Below are 20,194 nucleotides of genomic sequence, written 5' to 3'. Positions count from 1 at the left end.
CACTATATTATGTTTAGAATTCTATAAATGGTTTTAGTTTTCAGTTTAGTATCACATCAGTTCCAAATATTTTTATTTTTTATATTATTTTAGCAATTTAAACTTTTATGCCTAAATATCCAACAATTTTTAATCTTTCAATAACTGTTTTTAGGAATTACTTACAAAACCCTTTGATCTATTTAAAATGTATAAATAGTAAACCTTATTCATATATCAGTAAAAAGAAATATATACTTTATGGGAAATGTAAGAGTTATTATAAGAACTATTATAAGAGAAATAATATTCAAAATAAACCGATCTATAAGATCCTAATCTAGTTCCCATTAGGATAACAATTTTTGGTACCTCTATTTTGTATATCATATCATATCATATCATATCATATCATATTACATCATATCTTATTCTATCATATCATATAACGTCCTATCTTATCCTATTATATCCTATCCTATCATATCATATAATATCCTACTATATCCTATTATATCATTTCCTATAAGATCCCCATTTGGTTCCTTTTAGAATAACGATTTCTGCTGCCTCTATTTTGTATATCATATCGTATCCTATCATATCGTATCCTATCATATCACATCCTATCATATCATATCCTATCTTATTCTTTTACAATTTATCTTATCCTTTTATATCTTATCATCTAGTATCACATCCATACGTACTAAAAACTTTCTTCTTTTCTCATTTTTTTTTTAAGACATTTTTGTGTATCAACTTTCCTGCTCTTTAGATATTTTAAGTATAAACTCAAAAAATATGTGACTTTATGTGGCATAGTTTCTCGGCCACAGACCAGCTTAAAAGAACGTGCAACAACGTGCAAGAGGCATTCTTTTATATTTCTTTGGGATATTTCTTTTTTTTTTTTTTTTTGTCAAACAACAGCGACGACTTCTTGGGGTCTCCCTCCTCCTCTTTAGAAGGCAAGTTGCGCATGCGCAGAGGAAAATTCGAGGTCGGTAGATAGTACAGGGGGGGAAGGGTGAGACGGAAGATGGAGCAAGCAAGCAAGCAAGCAGGGCTTACATACAGTATGTGGTATCATAATCATATTATTTATGATTGTATTTGTTATGTTTGCCCGGCCGAACGGATACGTCGCCTCAATGGCAATGTGGCAACGTAATTGCCGTTTTGTGGTTTCCACTCGTTGTTGCTACATGAAGCTCGTGTGGCATTATGTTATGTTGTTGGCCCAGCTGAACAGTGACTTGAGAATTATAATTGTATTTAAAGAAAAAAAATTTAGATTTTAAGGTAATAAGTTGGGAATTTTTTTGTGTATTTCATTATTAGAGATAAACGGAGGAAAAGAAGAATTTCAAAGATTTTTCTTTAAAAAATTTCAAGAAAATATCCGAAAAATATATAAGTAGATCTCCTAGTTAGTTAAGAATCAGGTTTAAGCTTAAAACTTAATCAAACAGATCATAATTATTATCATGATTTATAAAGATCAAGTTAAGAGTCTTAAAGTTCTTTGATATTTCCTTTTCCCTATCGAATTTTATACGAAAATAAAGTTCATTTTTCCTTAGTAAATCTTCAACATTTCAAAAACTGATCATAAAATTCATATAAAACTTCATAAATATATATTATATGGAAATTAAACTTTCAAAAAATCCCCATCAACTACTATTAATTCAACCCCATAGGTGTGTAATTAAACTTTCTGCAACATGCAACCACTGTGCAATTGCTGTTGCTCATTTTTGCCAGGCATCTTTTGTGTGCCACTCACTTCACTCCATCTCCATCTCCACCATCTCCATCTCCCCCAGCTCCCTAGCTCACTCCACCACATTCACATCCACATCAACTTCAACTTCAAATGGACTGGCGACTGGCCACAAAAGAGCCATGGATCGATGGATGACTGCAGCTCCATGGAGCATGTGTTTTTGCCATTTTCAAGGGCACTTGGTGTCTCGTTTTTAGAGGTCGGGGGGGGAACAACAGTGCGGGGGGAGTTAGTCCAGTTGACTGAAGCTGTCCAACCCGTTGAAATGCTTATCGATCGGTTAACCCTCTTCTATACCCGCCTGCCTCTACCCTGATTTCGAATCCAAAAACCGAAGCCTATGAATCATTTGTCAATTGTTAAAAACGAAATGCAAATTGCTTTGGGCCCTCTAGCCCTCTCTCGCTCTCCCTCACACAGCCTATAGCTTTCTCTGTCGTGCTTTTTTTGTAAATGGAGTGTGAATCATATGGGTGACTATATAGATGTATATATATGCCCTAGGCACGTAGTATGATGTAGTGATTTACCTGATTACTCAAAATGGTAACCTACCTGGCAAATTATCAACTTTAAGCTGATTTTTTAGAAAATATTTGACTGGAAATTTAGTTTTTGTCTTTACTAATTTTCAACTTATCAAACTTATTATTATTTTGTAAAACAACTTTAATATTTTTTAAACCCAAAATGGTTTACTTTTTCACAGCTACAAGCCACAAGCCCTTCCTAGTTGATCTTTAAACTAAATCTAAGAAAAATTTTTCTTCTTTTCTAAAAACCTCACAAATTTATGTTATGCTAAACCATTTATAAGAAAACCAAACAGAAAAGATATTAAGGGGCTTAAAAAAGAACTAGATATACGTTAAGTTATTGAGAAATTATGGGAAATATGCAGAAGAAGCAAAATAAGATGGTAGAGGAAAATGCAGCCATGCAAATATGCGTGGCGATAACGGAGTCTTGGAGTCTTGGACTTCGACACCGAGTTTAGAGGGCCCCACCTCGCAATGCACTGGGAGAAAGAACGGGGGGGTTAGATCAGGATTCAAGTTAAGTTTATGATATGAAAGAAACTAGAAAGACTAGGGAAATTAAATTTAACATTCTTGGCATAAATCAACTTCTATTAGTGAAATAAATTCAAGTTAAGAAGATTTTCTATTTTATAGATTTCTCTTTTATGATCCCATTTATCTTTTTAACTATTTCGAGTTAGGAAGGGAGGAGGTTCTACTATGGTATATCTTCGTGAGAAACAGTAAGTGTACTAAGGAACTAACTAAGTGATAAAAACTTTTGATTTAACACTTTAAATTAAAGTTTAAGTACTACAAGATGACTTTTCCCATAGATAACTTAAACTTGAATATCCCTTTTATACATTTTTCTTAACTTAAAACAAAACAAACAAAATAATATTTAAAAAACTTCCACTTACCCTTCAAATTTATACACTTTCCCAATCACATTTTTCTCCAACTGCACAAACTCTCATGGGAGAAGTTTTCATTTTGGGCCTCCGCTTTGGTCCGCTCTCTTGGCCACAATTCATTTAGTTCCATTTCATTTCCATGGGCCACATCGTTGTCTGGCGATTGAAGGCCACTGAGCAATGCACGTAGATAACTCCACCCGATCCCCGATTCCCATTCCCAGTCACAGTTCAAGCCTCGACTTCAGAGCTAGAGCTAGAGCTTGAAGTTGAAGTTGGAGTCCAAGTCGCGGTCAATGTTTGTGGCCCGGCTGATGGCATCATGCTGTTCACAGCCATGGCAGTAATCTACAAACATTTTTGGATGCAAAGTATTCCGACGGCTTGGACTCAATGGATCGTAGGGGGGAGGGCGCAGTGTTTCTGGTAAGATCTATGCATATTGGGCCACTCGGTTTGTGGCCTTAACCAGGCACAGTGGGCCCCAAAAACAAATTAAAAACACATTCCTAAAAAGACAGAAAAAAAACAAAGTGAGAGAGATACTAAAAATCCAAATTGAAAATTTAATTAGGTGGTTAAGGCGAACCTTAAGATTGTTGAAATGTTTTTGACAAAATAAGCCCATTTAATCCAGATTAAAGTTGCCTAATATGGCCAGTAAACGAGGAGGCTTACAAGGTTAGTTAAGTGGAAAGATAAAAAAAAAGGTTTGGTGAATTATTATGGAAATAAATACATCAAATTTCTATAATATAATTTGTAATCTAAACCTTTTAAATTATAAAGTAATAAAAAAAACATTTAAAATAAAGTTAAAGAGCTGAAAAAACTGAAAATCTATTATTTAATCTTTGGCTTGTTAGAAATTGGTTATAAAGTATAAACTAACTAACAGAAAAATTAAGTTTAGGAGCTGAGAAAACTGAAATTTTATCACCTAATCTTTGACTTATTAGGAATTGACCATAAACTGTGGAAGCTAGAAGTTATAATCCGAATCTCTGTCATTTTTCTGTAACAAAAATACAATTTTACTTACTAAAAACTAACTAAAAGTAAAGAATATTAACCAAAATTGTAAATAAAATTTACTAAAAATATAAACACAAGCTCCTAAGAGGCATAACACCCTAAAATAGTTCTAAAATTGGGTTAAAATCCATCAACTTTTCAAACAATAACTAAGATTCTGTTTCACCTTCAATCCTAACATTTTAATAACCAACAAAAAGCAGCTTTTAAATAATTATTTCTCTCCTTAAACACCATATATCACCACCATCTGCTTTCAATAACTAGCTAAACATTAGTTAATCCATTCAAAAACATTTTTCTAACCAAGTTAGGCTTACTATTTTTATGATTTAAGACCAAATTATAGGCTATAAAATGGTCTTGGAATGAAAAACACAAAAAAAACAAAGTCTTAAATGTCAGTTAGAACCAAAAAAAAAACAGACAGAAAGACATTTAAGATCGAAAATCTGGCTTAACCTTTAACTAAAAACCTTCGATTGATGGGTCATGTTCATGGTTCTAGGTTGCCCAATAAGCAATAACCACTGTGGTGCGAAGTTAGTTCGTGTAATGCGATTCAATCAATCCGTTCATCGCATTTTGCATTGCAGTTTTTTAGTTATTTTTTTGTTAAAGCTTAAAAGCTGAATTGGCCGCCGTTCTCCAATGGAGTTTGAGTTGGCTTATTCACTTGGCTCTGGCGATCGGTATCGTGGCTGCTATGATCTTGGCCTCGTTGTCAACTTCTTCTCCTTAACCTTCTCCTTCCCTCGACTCCTTACCCTATACCCTCCTTTTGATTTCCTAATAAAAACATACTTTTAATTATTGCCCAAAAAACTTCTCACTTAATTCTTACTTTATGTTAATTTAAAAACAAATATTCAATTAACTGCCTTTATAACGTTCAGAATTAACTGCTGATTTATTCAGAGCAAATATTCACTTAGTTAAACTCTCTCACTCCCTGGGTTTTTCACCTGTATTTGCCATTCACTACCCGTCACGCCCACCATATTCCAACCATATGATTATCAGCTAAATTGTATAATTTACGTGTCTGTTGGCAAGAGGGGGTTTTCCTTTTTTGTTTTTCTACTTCTCTCATTTTTCATTTTTTATAGTCACCTCAAGTCACCCGACGAGTGCTCCAAAAAAAAAAATGTTGCTTTCCGTTTCGGTTTAGTGAATGGAACTAAATGGAAACCAAAACATAAATACATTTACCAAAAAAAGAGCCAAAGAATGACTAGTTTTTGGTGTTATTATGAATTTTTTGGTTTTTGGCTTTTGACTTGCTAATATGAAATGAAAATTGTGGTAAAAATATATTCAGAAGCAAGAAACCTTATTCTCTACTAACAAATACCCATCATTCTGTTAAGGATTTGCGCCCTCTATTAGAGGTGTTCACCTTTTTAAACTAGAAAGCTGATTTAGTATGACAAAATTTTGAAATCGATTTTAAACCAAGTTTGGCTTTGGCTTTTCATGTCACATGAGTTCAGTTTTGTCTTAGTAAAAAGTTAGTTCACTTCCGTAGTCCAGGCAGTAAGGAAAACTTTTAGATCCAAAAATAAACTAAAGAAAAATTGTGAAAAATGTTTAAAATCAAAATTAAAAAAATTTCAAAAGATTTCCAATTTTCTATGGAACCGCCTTATAACAGCATTTAGGTTTATAGAAATCGGGGAAATCGAAATGTTCTCAACTGGCCTTGAAATTTCGTGTGAAATAAAGTTTGTTTTGTCTCAGTAAAAAAGGTAAATGAAAAGGTAATAAAAAGGTAAAGGTAATGTATAGAAAATCAAAATTATCTAATAAGCAACTGACTAATCTTACGATATATAGAACTCTAGAAATGTTACATCTTTCCACATCCATAAATCGTACAACGAGCCGAGTAAGGCAATTCGAAACAAATTCATATGCTCCTGATATTGCCACATTTTTGATTTGATTTTAAACTAACCAAAGTTGGCCATGCCATTAACTGTCAAACGAAGTGAAAAATTATTTCACTATCGAAGTCCAAACAGTAAAGATGTTTTTCAATCCCAAAAAATCAACAAAATTGTGAAAAATGTTAAAAATAAGAAGTTAAAACTCACTACATAAAGGTAAAGATATTATAAATGTCATATTAAACGACCGACAACAATATTTAAGCTTATAGAATTCCAGAAATCGGACCACATTGGCTTTTGCTTTTCTGGAATCTTTCACCTTTAACTGATGTGAACGCTTGATGACTTAATAAAATCCTTGCCATGGACTAGAACAAAATTCCTAAGGCCAATAAAGATTTCTAAGGAATAGCATAAGCTCAAGATCGTCGCAGCTAAGACTTTCCACGTCACGGTAGACTAATTCCTTCTTAAAGGACAATTCGCTTTGGCGAATCAATATCAGCTTGCGCTCATATTTTTCGGATGCAATATTAGTTCCTGGACAGCGATTTCGCAATTGCTCAATAAGGTATAGAGGGTCTATATATTTATGGATGAAGGCGAAGTCATTGCCCAGAAAGAAATATTGCACCCGAAAGTGAAGTGCGGGAGCTGAAATGGATCAACCAAAGTACATATATTATCCTATAAATATAAGAAACATTCTCTTCCAAGGTGACATCATTTTCCTCAAAAGCATACAAAAAATAATACATTAAAAGCCTTAATTTGCGTCACTTAAATATAATAAATATCCTTATATTTTAATTTTAACAAGATAGATCAATTTCAGGGCCACTTACCTTACATTTCCAGGTTTTTATTGTTATTTATTGCATATTTGCACCTCCTTTTTCCACACAAAACATCTTATTTCCGATTTGCATAAAATTTTCCTGTGAAAATTATTCAAATGTCTTTAAAAGTTTTTAAAAATAAAATACATACTCACATTTCCACTTGCTCAGCCGATCTGTCTTTGTATTTAGCAAACAAAAAAGTACTTGCGGTAGAATAACTGTTAGCCGTTCGGCAAGCCAAGCAAAAGGCTAAGGAAACCTCACAAAAGAAATAGAAAAATCCATTTTTTCGCCACTTACATACTTAAATTTTCATCATTATTCAATATTCTAATTGGGAGTAGTTAAAATTGGGCTTCTTTACCTTGATTTTTGTTACAAAACGTAACGATTGCGAATTCCCATGTATGTACATATATATGTATATATATATGTATGTATGCATATGAATAGGGCCAGCCAAATTCACATGCACATGCATTAACATACATACATACACATTTGTAAGGCGTCGCTTACACATCCATACATCCATATATACATTCACTTGTCCAGCGGAGCACCCCCTTCATTTTCGCACAGCAATCCACTAAATTCACTATTAACACAATTAATCTTAAACAAATTACAAATCACAGTCCTGCGATCACTTTTTAATTACTAATTTAACACTTTTTATATCATTTTAAAACACTTTAAAACCAAACGCAAATTTACTATAAGCCAGCAACCTTTCGCGGTTGCAATTCATTCAGACTGACAAACGAGTGAGAGAACAACAGTTAGCTCTGTCGATAGGCGAGGGAGGTGAAGCTTACAAAGATCTGCACTTTACCTCTCTTCTCTCATTACGTTTCTCTCTTCACCCACAAAGCAATTCCAACACCAAAAATGTTATACTTTGCTTTGACAGAGAAGAGAAGACGAAATAGGAGGAGATGGAAGGCAAAGATCTGTGCAAAAGCATTTCTAACTGTAATCCTCTTTGCTGCCCTAGCGCCTGTTATCCGTTGACCAAATCGAACAAAAGTCAATGCAAACCGAATTATGTACGAGTAATACATAATATATTTTAGCGCTACTTACATAACTCAGTTTTCAATATTATTCAATATTCTAATTGGGATTAGTTAGCATTAAGCTATTTTACCTTGATTTACCTCATGAAACGTAGCACTTGCGATTACCCATAGGGCCAGCCAAATTCAAATGCACTTACATACAAACTGACACACATATGTATGTACATACGTATGTATGTATGTATTTGTAAGGTGTCGCCAACACATTCACTTGTCCAGCGGAGCACCCCTTCCATTTTCGTACAGCAAACAGCTTAATTCACTATTAACACAATTTATGTTTTACAAATTACAAAGCACAGCCCTGCGATCACTTCTTGTTAATTAATTTAATACTTTATTACACTTTTTAACACTTTTCAAAACTAAAAACACATTTAATGTAAGCAAGCACCCTTTCGCGGTTGCAATTCATTCAGACTGACAAACGAGTGAGAAAACAACAGTTAGCTCTGTCGATAGGCGAGGGAGGTGAAGCTTGCAAAGATCTGCGCTTTACCTCTCCTCTCTCATTTCGTTTCTCTCGTTCCCTTCAAATCAATCACTTAAAAAAAGTTAGGATAGGAAATGGACTAACATTCCATAAATATATATATATGAGTAATGATATTAAATAAGTAAATTAATATTAATTATAAAATAAAAAATGTGTAGTAAATATTTGTTTACTTAAGGATAAAATAACTTAGGAAAATATTATATATTATATAAATATATATATTTTTAAACTATAGAATATGTTTAAAAAATTATTGTATTTTTAAGATATATATAACTAAGGAAATCAATATATATTATGTTATATTATATTTTAAGAAGTGGCCTCTTTTTTTTTCTGTGTAGTATTTTGCTCTGCTTTGGAAAAGAGGAAGAAGTGTTGACAAGGAAAAAGAGATGGCGAGATCTGTGCAAGGAAATCTAACAGTAATCCTCTTCTTTGCGCCGGCGTTTTTAAGTTATCTATACGCATTTTCGGTCATTCCGTTTTCATTCTTAAAGAGTTGCAGTCGAAGCGGCATTGACTTTATTGCTTTTGCATTTAAATTGTGTATATTGTTTTAATAATACATTAAAAGTGATACCAGCAATGAGTTTTGAGTTTTGTTGACATGGTGAATTAAACTATTGCTTAGCCAAAATGCAAAGGGTGCTTCGCGGGACAAGTGAAAGCCGCGGGACGAGTGAAGGCGTATGGAGATACGTATGTAGATATGTTTGCAAATTTACATAAATATGTAAAAAGTATGTATAATTTTTAGAATGTATGCGGGAAAAATGAAATCTGTGTTGGAAAATGTATTTATGGGAAAAAAGGTAAACATTAGATTTTAAAATTCAAGAAAGCGTAATAAGAACCTTGATTTAAATGGGAAATCATGATTAGTGTCCGTAAACTAATATTTTGATTATTTTCATTGCCAAAATACTTGCACTTTCAAATTTATTATTAAATATAAATTGAAAGCATTCATAATTCCATTTCAATATTTATCAATATTTTCTGTAATATTTGACTGACCATTTTTCGATTTCCCACTGCAATACATTTGCAGTGCCCATGGACCGCGAGTATAAATCAAAGGCAAACAATTAAACATTCTTCGGTTTGATTCCCAGACAATGTGCAACACCCCGCACACCCCCACTTACCGACCCACTGCTATTGGTACTGCCTCGGCCACATCCACCGCATAACCCCCATCCATAACCCTTGATTATGTCTTGGCTTAATTGCTGTAAATGTGCGGCTGCAGTTGGAGTTGCAGTTGCAATTGCCTGCCCATAGTTGGGTGTTGCACTTGGACACACTGTCACACACTCGGCAAACACACACCAACAGAATGGTGCACTGTTAGAAAAGCTGTAAAGTATTAATCTAATTAATTAATCAATATGAATTTTAGACTTTCAAAGTTCTTAAGATTCTGCTAATAGATCAGATTTAACATTAACTTTTACTTTCTAATTAAAGGTTATTTTTCGTATTCTTTTAAACTAAAATTGAATTAAAATTAGTCTTTTTTTGTACAGTGTAAGTTGTGGATTGTGTCGCAGTCTGAAGTTGTCTAAAATTTGACAGTTGTATGAGATTTATGACGCCGCGCACTCGATCATATTTGACTTAATTGACAGCGGCAGCCACGACAAACTGCCATCGGCATCTGTCAGTCGACGTCGCAGCAGCCATAGAAAGAGATGCCAGTACCAGGGTTAGACAGAGAGGTCTATCTATAGTGGACCAGGGGGCAGGGAGTGAAAGCGAAGGCGTTGAAGACTTGTTTGTCTAACGCTGTGCTCTAATTTTAGTCTGTCTTAGTTGATTGTAACCTCAAAAAAAAAGGTGTAAAGTACCGACGACCTCAAATACTTTCCCCCAACTCCCTGAAAAAAACCAAACCTTATCTTCTTCTTCTTTTGCTCACCCAGGGCTTCTTATCCTATACTCTTTTTGGGTAGTTATGACTAAGTTAAGGCTTTACTTTTTTGAGGTAAGAATTTGTTCTAGTTAGAAACTTTAAGACCTTAACTACATTTACTTATGTTTTAATCTTTATTTTTCTTACTAAAGTTAAGTTAACTTTTAACTTATTATCATTTATTATGTTTAAGACACAAATTACAAGGTATTTGTTAGTCGTTTCTAATATCTTTTCGATTTCCAAAGTCTCCCTGCTTCGCGCATCAAAGAAATCAATTACAATGAAATCTGATTTTTTCGTGTTCCTCTTGCTTATCTTTTTGGGTCTCCCTGCCTCCTCCTCCAACTCCGCCCCCCTTCCTCTCCTCCAAAATGGTTGGTTAAAGAAGAGCTAAGAGAAGGGGGGCGCTGGGTTGACAAGGGGACAGGGTTACTGCACTTTGCCTAAGTGCGTCCGACGAGCAATAAAAATAATAAGAACGAGACGAAAGAGTGCGAGATTCGTGGTGATGGAAAAGGAGTCAGTGGTGGCAGGAGGGGTTAAATGGGTAGATCGCCAGCTATGTGACCAGCAACAGCACCCCCTTTCCCACTCGTACATACTCGTAGATGGCATTCGCCCACCATAAATTGGACACATTGTTGATAAAGCGCAACTTTATATGCTTTATATGAAGCTTTCTGTGGTGTTTGTGTGCGTTTTATGTGCTTGTGGGGCACGGTGAAAAAAGGATCATCTCTTTGATACAGTTTTTGTTAGAGAAATTGTGTAAAAACTAAATATTTGAAATGAAAAACAATGATTATTATTAGGTTTAGTTTATTTTGATAAACTGTTCTAAGAAACTGCTGTAAACTAGCTAAGAAAACTGGAAAATTTACTTTTCTGTAGCCAATTCTGTTTCCTAACATCTTAAATTTTCCATACAACTTGCTTTCCAAGCAAATTTACTTAACTTTTAGCAGAAAATTAAACAATACTGGGGATTAGGGCTTCTTTTTTAGATATATTTGTTAAATGGGTCAAGCTATAGGTTGAAAACTGTCACCTTTTTGCTTATTTTTATCTGACCATGAAATGAATCTTTAGATACTGTAACAGCAAGTTAGAAAAAGTGAAAGTTAAAATTAAAAAATAAAATATTTGATATTTCTCCTTCTACTTTACCTTAACAAATAGAACAAACTTAACTATAGAACTTTTCTTTTAGTGTTTGTAAACCAGACACCATAGCCATCATCATCATCATCATTCTGTTCCTCATCATCGCCTGCTTAATCATTGTCCCCATAGCCCATCATCATCATCATCATGAGTCTACGTCATTGCTGCAGGTCCCATCAATGGCTTTCATCATCCAACATTGTTATCAGTGTTGGCGGCTATAAGAACAGCAAAAACAACAACACTTGTCAGGGTGGTACCACACATTCACCATCTACCCCTCTCCACTACCCCTCCGCCTAGCCACGTTAACTGGGCTATGAAATTACGCTGGAAAAATAGCGAAATAAAAACCAAAAAACCCCAAAAAGAAAAACAGGCTAGGAGAGTCGAATAAATGCTGATAATGTTGAATGTGCCGCATAAATGGCGCTCAAATGACAGTCGCACACAGAGATATAGCCAAAGCTATAGCCGCACTTAGATGCAGATACTGGTCCAAAAAAAAATGAGGAAAGAGAAGCCTCCAAGTCGACTCTTAATGAACTGCAGACAAAAAAAGATGCTGACATGGGACAAAAGATGAGCTTTTGGCATCAAGGAATTTCTGTTTTTTGTTTGGTTTTTTTTCTGGGGAATTTGAGTAGGTTAGAAAATATTGCTGAGGAATTATAATTTTTAACTTAATTATGTTTTAATATAAACATTTTCTTTAAAATTTAAATAATATTTTGTAAAAGATTTAAGTTTATAGTAAAAGTAAAAAAGATTGTAGATTATATTTAATAAGGGGTGCCATCATTCAAATTTGTCAGGTTTGGGCCATTTTTCGAAAATTTTAAAATTTGGCTACCCTACAGAGATTTTCTTATAACTAGGCCAATAATGGCCCAAATAAGGAATGTAATACCTCTTAGAGCGTGTTTTCTTATGCTTATCAAAACTGCATTCACAGTTTGAAATGCCAAATTTAGCCATTTTTCGAAAATTTTGATGATGGTACCCCTTATCGAAAATGCGAATTTTGGCTACTCTAAACCCTACAGAGTTTTGCTCATAACTTGGCCAATAATGGCCCAAATAAGGAATGTAATACCTCGTAGAGCGTGTTTTCTTATGCTTATCAAAACTGCATTCACAGTTTGAAATGCCAAATTTAGCCATTTTTCGAAAATTTTGATGATGGTACCCCTTATCGAAAATGCGAATTTTGGCTTCCCCAAACCCTACAGAGTTTTGCTCATAACTTGGCCAATAATGGCCCAAATGAGGAATGTAATACCTCGTAGAGCGTGTTTTCTTATGCTTATCAAAACTGCATTCACAGTTTGAAATGCCAAATTTAGCCATTTTTCGACAATTTTGATGATGGTACCCCTTATCGAAAATGCGAATTTTGGCTACTCTAAACCCTACAGAGTTTTGCTCATAACTTGGCCAATAATGGCCCAAATAAGGAATTTAATACCTCGTAGGGCGTGTTTTCTTATGCTTATCAAAACTTTTTTTTTTATTTTTTTGATATAACAATACATTTATTAAACGTCAATCAGCCAACTTAATGACTATAATACGTTGAATACTACAAAGAACAAATAACATAAATACATAACAGGAAGGAAATTAACCAATTTTTATAAATATATAACTAGAGATCAATGCTAAATGCTAATGATAAATTACTGCTTTAGGACTCGAGAAGTTTGGCGTCCTCTTGTCCAGAGATCGGCTGGATGCCATCGCTTTAGACGTCTTCTAATAGTAGCGTAAACCAGCGAGGAGGCTAGGTGGTTTGTGTGAGCTGTGAGACGATCGTTGTACCGACTCGAGTGCCTGTTTATCTGTTCCCTAATAGAGGGAATGTGGAGGTCATCTTCTAGAGCTTTGTTTCTGACGTACCAAGACGCATTTGCAATCATGCGCAACGCCCGGTTTTGAACCCTTTGAATTTTCATAACGTTAGAATCCGAAGCCAAGCCCCATAGTTGGATGCAGTACATCATCGAGGGCACCACAATTGATTTGAATGTAATACCTCGTAGAGCGTGTTTTCTTATGCTTATCAAAACTGCATTCACAGTTTGAAATGCCAAATTTAGCCATTTTTCGAAAATTTTGATGAAATCGAAAATGCGAATTTTGGCTTCCCCAAACCCTACAGAGTTTTGCTCATAACTTGGCCAATAATGGCCCAAATGAGGAATGTAATACCTCGTAGAGCGTGTGTTTTCTTATGCTTATCAAAACTGCATTCACAGTTTGAAATGCCAAATTTAGCCATTTTTCGAAAATTTTGATGATGGTACCCCTTATCGAAATTGCGAATTTTGGCTTCCCCAAACCCTACAGAGTTTTGCTCATAACTTGGCCAATAATGGCCCAAATAAGGAATGTAATACCTCGCAGAGCGTGTTTTCTTATGCTTATCAAAACTGCATTCACAGTTTGAAATGCCAAATTTAGCCATTTTTCGAAAATTTTGATGATGGTACCCCTTATCGAAAATGCGAATTTTGGCTTCCCCAAACCCTACAGAGTTTTGCTCATAACTTGGCCAATAATGGCCCAAATAAGGAATGTAATACCTCGAAGAGCGTGTTTTCTTATGCTTATCAAAACTGCATTCACAGTTTGAAATGTTAAATTTGGGCCATTTTTCGAAAATTTTGATGATCGAAAATGCGAATTTTGGCTTCCCCAAGCCCCACAGAGTTTTGCTCATAACTTGGCCAATAATGGCCCAAATAAGGAATGTAATACCTCGCAGAGCGTGTTTTCTTCTGCTTATCAAAACTGCATTCACAGTTTGAAATGCCAAATTTAGCCATTTTTCGAAAATTTTGATGATGGTACCCCTTATCGAAAATGCGAATTTTGGCTTCCCCAAACCCTACAGAGTTTTGCTCATAACTTGGCCAATAATGGCCCAAATGAGGAATGTAATACCTCGTAGAGCGTGTTTTCTTATGCTTATCAAAACTGCATTCACAGTTTGAAATGCCAAATTTAGCCATTTTTCGAAAATTTTGATGATGGTACCCCTTATCGAAAATGCGAATTTTGGCTTCCCCAAACCCTACAGAGTTTTGCTCATAACTTGGCCAATAATGGCCCAAATAAGGAATGTAATACCTCGTAGAGCGTGTTTTCTTATTCTTATCAAAACTGCATTCACAGTTTGAAATGCCAAATTTAGCCATTTTTCGAAAATTTTGATGAAAATGCGAATTTTGGCTTTCCCAAACCCTACAGAGTTTTGCTCATAACTTGGCCAATAATAGCCCAAATGAGGAATGTAATACCTCGTAGAGCGTGTTTTCTTATGCTTATCAAAACTGCATTCACAGTTTGAAATGTTAAATTTGGGCCATTTTTCGAAAATTTTGATGATCGAAAATGCGAATTTTGGCTTCCCCAAGCCCCACAGAGTTTTGCTCATAACTTGGCCAATAATGGCCCAAATAAGGAATGTAATACCTCGCAGAGCGTGTTTTCTTCTGCTTATCAAAACTGCATTCACAGTTTGAAATGCCAAATTTAGCCATTTTTCGAAAATTTTGATGAAATCGAAAATGCGAATTTTGGCTTCCCCAAACCCTACAGAGTTTTGCTCATAACTTGGCCAATAATGGCCCAAATGAGGAATGTAATACCTCGTAGAGCGTGTTTTCTTATGCTTATCAAAACTGCATTCACAGTTTGAAATGCCAAATTTAGCCATTTTTCGAAAATTTTGATGATGGTACCCCTTATCGAAATTGCGAATTTTGGCTTCCCAAACCCTACAGAGTTTTGCTCATAACTTGGCCAATAATGGCCCAAATAAGGAATGTAATACCTCGTAGAGCGTGTTTTCTTATGCTTATCAAAACTGCATTCACAGTTTGAAATGCCAAATTTAGCCATTTTTCGAAAATTTTGATGAAATCGAAAATGCGAATTTTGGCTTCCCCAAACCCTACAGAGTTTTGCTCATAACTTGGCCAATAATGGCCCAAATGAGGAATGTAATACCTCGTAGAGCGTGTTTTCTTATGCTTATCAAAACTGCATTCACAGTTTGAAATGCCAAATTTAGCCATTTTTCGAAAATTTTGATGATGGTACCCCTTATCGAAATTGCGAATTTTGGCTTCCCCAAACCCTACAGAGTTTTGCTCATAACTTGGCCAATAATGGCCCAAATAAGGAATGTAATACCTCGCAGAGCGTGTTTTCTTATGCTTATCAAAACTGCATTCACAGTTTGAAATGCCAAATTTAGCCATTTTTCGAAAATTTTGATGATGGTACCCCTTATCGAAAATGCGAATTTTGGCTTCCCAAACCCTACAGAGTTTTGCTCATAACTTGGCCAATAATGGCCCAAATAAGGAATGTAATACCTCGAAGAGCGTGTTTTCTTATGCTTATCAAAACTGCATTCACAGTTTGAAATGTTAAATTTGGGCCATTTTTCGAAAATTTTGATGATCGAAAATGCGAATTTTGGCTTCCCCAAGCCCCACAGAGTTTTGCTCATAACTTGGCCAATAATGGCCCAAATAAGGAATGTAATACCTCGCAGAGCGTGTTTTCTTCTGCTTATCAAAACTGCATTCACAGTTTGAAATGCCAAATTTAGCCATTTTTCGAAAATTTTGATGATGGTACCCCTTATCGAAAATGCGAATTTTGGCTTCCCCCAAACCCTACAGAGTTTTGCTCATAACTTGGCCAATAATGGCCCAAATGAGGAATGTAATACCTCGTAGAGCGTGTTTTCTTATGCTTATCAAAACTGCATTCACAGTTTGAAATGCCAAATTTAGCCATTTTTCGAAAATTTTGATGATGGTACCCCTTATCGAAAATGCGAATTTTGGCTTCCCCAAACCCTACAGAGTTTTGCTCATAACTTGGCCAATAATGGCCCAAATAAGGAATGTAATACCTCGTAGAGCGTGTTTTCTTATTCTTATCAAAACTGCATTCACAGTTTGAAATGCCAAATTTAGCCATTTTTCGAAAATTTTGATGAAAATGCGAATTTTGGCTTTCCCAAACCCTACAGAGTTTTGCTCATAACTTGGCCAATAATAGCCCAAATGAGGAATGTAATACCTCGTAGAGCGTGTTTTCTTATGCTTATCAAAACTGCATTCACAGTTTGAAATGCCAAATTTAGCCATTTTTCGAAAATTTTGATGAAAATGCGAATTTTGGCTTTCCCAAACCCTACATAGTTTTGCTCATAACTTGGCCAATAATGGCCCAAATAAGGAATGTAATACCTCGTAGAGCGTGTTTTCTTATCGAAAATGCGAATTTTGGCTTCCCAAACCCTACAGAGTTTTGCTCATAACTTGGCCAATAAGGGCCCAAATAAGGAATGTAATACCTCGTAGAGCGTGTTTTCTTATGCTTATCAAAACTGCATTCACAGTTTGAAATGCCAAATTTAGCCATTTTTCGAAAATTTTGATGATGGTACCCCTTATCGAAAATGCGAATTTTGGCTTCCCCAAACCCTACAGAGTTTTGCTCATAACTTGGCCAATGGCCCAAATAAGGAATGTAATACCTCGTAGAGCGTGTTTTCTTATGCTTATCAAAACTGCATTCACAGTTTGAAATGCCAAATTTAGCCATTTTTCGAAAATTTTTATGATGGTACCCCTTATCGAAATTGCGAATTTTGGCTTCCCCAAACCCTACAGAGTTTTGCTCATAACTTGGCCAATAATGGCCCAAATAAGGAATTTAATACCTCGTAGAGCGTGTTTTCTTATGCTTATCAAAACTTTTTTTTTTATTTTTTTGATATAACAATACATTTATTAAACGTCAATCAGCCAACTTAATGGCTATAATACGTTGAATACTACAAAGAACAAATAACATAAATACATAACAGGAAGGAAATTAACCAATTTTTATAAATATATAACTAGAGATCAATGCTAAATGCTAATGATAAATTACTGCTTTAGGACTCGAGAAGTTTGGCGTCCTCTTGTCCAGAGATCGGCTGGATGCCATCGCTTTAGACGTCTTCTAATAGTAGCGTAAACCAGCGAGGAGGCTAGGTGGTTTGTGTGAGCTGTGAGACGATCGTTGTACCGGCTCGAGTGCCTGTTTATCTGTTCCCTAATAGAGGGAATGTGGAGGTCATCTTCTAGAGCTTTGTTTCTGACGTACCAAGACGCATTTGCAATCATGCGCAACACCCGGTTTTGAACCCTTTGAATTTTCATAACGTTAGAATCCGAAGCCAAGCCCCATAGTTGGATGCAGTACATCATCGAGGGCACCACAATTGATTTGAATGTAATACCTCGTAGAGCGTGTTTTCTTATGCTTATCAAAACTGCATTCACAGTTTGAAATGCCAAATTTAGCCATTTTTCGAAAATTTTGATGATGGTACCCCTTATCGATAATGCGAATTTTGGCTTCCCCAAACCCTACAGAGTTTTGCTCATAACTTGGCCAATAATGGCCCAAATAAGGAATGTAATACCTCGTAGAGCGTGTTTTCTTATGCTTATCAAAACTGCATTCACAGTTTGAAATGCCAAATTTAGCCATTTTTCGACAATTTTGATGATGGTACCCCCTTATCGATAATGCGAATTTTGGCTTCCCCAAACCCTACAGAGTTTTGCTCATAACTTGGCCAATAATGGCCCAAATAAGGAATGTAATACCTCGTAGAGCGTGTTTTCTTATGCTTATCAAAACTGCATTCACAGTTTGAAATGCCAAATTTAGCCATTTTTCGAAAATTTTGATGATGGTACCCCTTATCGAAAATGCGAATTTTGGCTTCCCCAAACCCTACAGAGTTTTGCTCAAAACTTGGCCAATAATGGCCCAAATAAGGAATGTAATACCTCGTAGAGCGTGTTTTCTTATGCTTATCAAAACTGCATTCACAGTTTGAAATGCCAAATTTAGCCATTCTTCGAAAATTTTGATGATGGTACCCCTTATCGAAAATGCGAATTTTGGCTTCCCCAAACCCTACAGAGTTTTGCTCATAGCTTGGCCAATAAGGGCCCAAATGAGGAATGTAATACCTCGTAGAGCGTGTTTTCTTATGCTTATCAAAACTGCATTCACAGTTTGAAATGCCAAATTGAGCCATTTTTCGAAAATTTTGATGATGGTACCCCTTATCGAAAATGCGAATTTTGGCTTCCCCAAACCCTACAGAGTTTTGCTCAAAACTTGGCCAATAATGGCCCAAATAAGGAATGTAATACCTCGTAGACCGTGTTTTCTTATGCTTATCAAAACTGTATTCACAGTTTGAAATGCCAAATTTAGCCATTTTTCGAAAATTTTGATGAAAATGCGAATTTTGGCTTTCCCAAACCCTACAGAGTTTTGCTCATAACTTGGCCAATAATAGCCCAAATGAGGAATGTAATACCTCGTAGAGCGTGTTTTCTTATGCTTATCAAAACTGCATTCACAGTTTGAAATGCCAAATTTAGCCATTTTTCGAAAATTTTGATGAAAATGCGAATTTTGGCTTTCCCAAACCCTACCCTAGTTTTGCTCATAACTTGGCCAATAATGGCCCAAATAAGGAATGTAATACCTCGTAGAGCGTGTTTTCTTATCGAAAATGCGAATTTTGGCTTCCCCAAACCCTACAGAGTTTTGCTCATAACTTGCCCAATAAGGGCCCAAATAAGGAATGTAATACCTCGTAGAGCGTGTTTTCTTATGCTTATCAAAACTGCATTCACAGTTTGAAATGCCAAATTTAGCCATTTTTCGAAAATTTTGATGATGGTACCCCTTATCGAAAATGCGAATTTTGGCTTCCCCAAACCCTACAGAGTTTTGCTCATAGCTTGGCCAATAATGGCCCAAATGAGGAATGTAAAACCTCGTAGAGCGTGTTTTCTTATGCTTATCAAAACTGCATTCACAGTTTGAAATGCCAAATTTAGCCATTTTTCGAAAATTTTGATGATGGTACCCCTTATCGAAAATGCGAATTTTGGCTTCCCCAAACCCTACAGAGTTTTGCTCATAACTTGGCCAATAATGGCCCAAATAAGGAATGTAATACCTCGTAGAGCGTGTTTTCTTATGCTTATCAAAACTGCATTCACAGTTTGAAATGCCAAATTTAGCCATTTTTCGAAAATTTTGATGATGGTACCCCTTATCGAAAATGCGAATTTTGGCTTCCCCAAACCCTACAGAGTTTTGCTCATAACTTGGCCAATAATGGCCCAAATAAGGAATGTAATACCTCGTAGAGCGTGTTTTCTTATGCTTATCAAAACTGCATTCACAGTTTGAAATGCCAAATTTAGCCATTTTTCGAAAATTTTGATGATGGTACCCCTTATCGAAAATGCGAATTTTGGCTTCCCCAAACCCTACAGAGTTTTGCTCATAACTTGGCCAATAATGGCCCAAATAAGGAATGTAATACCTCGTAGAGCGTGTTTTCTTATGCTTATCAAAACTGCATTCACAGTTTGAAATGCCAAATTTAGGCATTTTTCGAAAATTTTGATGATGGTACCCCTTATCGAAAATGCG

At 35.4% G+C, this 20,194-nt stretch overlaps 2 long non-coding RNA genes across 2 annotated transcripts in view; one reads left to right on the top strand and one right to left on the bottom strand.

Annotated features, from left to right (window-relative positions):
* Nucleotides 1-3,400: 3,400 nt before the first annotated feature.
* On the bottom strand, nucleotides 3,401-7,734 carry LOC108103552. Its single transcript, XR_001772227.1, has 2 exons — nucleotides 6,982-7,734; nucleotides 3,401-3,718 (listed from the first exon to the last, which is right to left on the bottom strand). It is a non-coding gene; the product is annotated as an uncharacterized LOC108103552 (long non-coding RNA).
* A 1,203-nt stretch (nucleotides 7,735-8,937) lies between these two features.
* The window catches only part of LOC121530329, a 44,485-nt gene continuing 33,228 nt past the window's right edge, over nucleotides 8,938-20,194 (top strand). The window contains exons 1-2 of the long non-coding RNA XR_005993908.1: nucleotides 8,938-9,261; nucleotides 9,320-9,374. This is a non-coding gene — a long non-coding RNA (uncharacterized LOC121530329). The remainder of the gene's footprint in view (nucleotides 9,262-9,319; nucleotides 9,375-20,194) is intronic.

This window comes from Drosophila eugracilis, unplaced genomic scaffold, assembly GCF_018153835.1.
Source record: "Drosophila eugracilis isolate 14026-0451.02 unplaced genomic scaffold, ASM1815383v1 contig_1317, whole genome shotgun sequence".
Classification (NCBI taxonomy): domain Eukaryota; kingdom Metazoa; phylum Arthropoda; class Insecta; order Diptera; family Drosophilidae; genus Drosophila; species Drosophila eugracilis.
This window is presented reverse-complemented; position numbering and strand designations above follow the sequence as displayed.